Source organism: Chrysochloris asiatica, unplaced genomic scaffold (genome assembly GCF_000296735.1).
Source record: "Chrysochloris asiatica unplaced genomic scaffold, ChrAsi1.0 scaffold00025, whole genome shotgun sequence".
In the NCBI taxonomy this organism is placed as follows: Eukaryota; Metazoa; Chordata; class Mammalia; order Afrosoricida; family Chrysochloridae; genus Chrysochloris; species Chrysochloris asiatica.
The window spans coordinates 15,761,300-15,762,486 of NW_006408543.1; positions in this window are offsets into that span (position 1 = coordinate 15,761,300).

Sequence of the window (1,187 nt, forward strand, 5' to 3'; positions counted from 1 at the left end):
TGAAGAATTGTTTGGGTAAAATATTGAATGATACAGAAAGTATCAAAAGAAGAGAGAAGGAATATAGTCACTGCACCAAAGAGAAATGGTTGATGTTCAACTATTTCAAGAGGTGCCATATGATCAACAGCAAATGGTACTGAAGAAAGAAGTCCAAGGTGCACTGAAGGCATTGGTGAAGACAAAGCACTGGGAACTGATGGAATACAAATTGAAATCTTTGAACAAACTGAGGCAGCACTGGGGCCACTCACTCATGTATGCCAAGAAATCTGGATGACAGTTACCTGGCTGATTGGAAGAGACTCATATTTATTGTGCCCATTACAAAGATAGGAGACCCAACAAAATGTGGAAACCATCAGTCATTATCATTGTTATCATATGCAGGTAAAACTTTGCTAAAGATAATTCAAAAACGGCTGCAACAGTACATTGACAGGGAACTACCATGGGTTCAATACGGATTCAGGTGAGGATGTGGAACGAGGGATATCATTGATGAAAGATAGATCTTAGCTGAAAGCAGAGAATACCAGAAAGATGTTTAACTGTATTTTACTGACTATGCAGAAGCTTATGATTGTGTGGATCATAACAAGCTATGGCCAATATTGCTGAGAATGAGTATTCTGAAATACTTAACATAGACTAAGAGGCAGTTGTTCAAACACAACAAGGGGAAACTGAGTGGTTTAAAATTAAGAAAGCAGTGTGAACAAATTTTATCCATAGTTACTCAATCTATATGCTGAGCAAATAATATGAGAAGCTGCATTACATGGAGAATGTGCCATTAGGACTCATTAACAACCTGCAATATGCAGATGATACAACACTGCTTGCTCAAAGTGAAGAAGACTTAAAATACTGATGAAGATCAAAGACCACAGCCTTTTGTATAGGTTGTAGCTCAATGTAAAGAAAACAAAAATCCTCACTACTGGACCAATAAACATACACATAAATGGAGAAAGACTGACATTGTCAAAACCTTCATTTTACTTGGATTCACCATCAACACTCATGGAAGCAGCAGTCAAGAAATCAAACAACATACTGCATTAGACAAATCTGCTGCACATGACCTCTTTAAATTGTTCAAATGCAAAGATGTCAGTTTAAGGACTAAAGGTCACCTGAACCAATCATGGTATTTTAAATAGCCTTAGATGCATGTGAAAGTT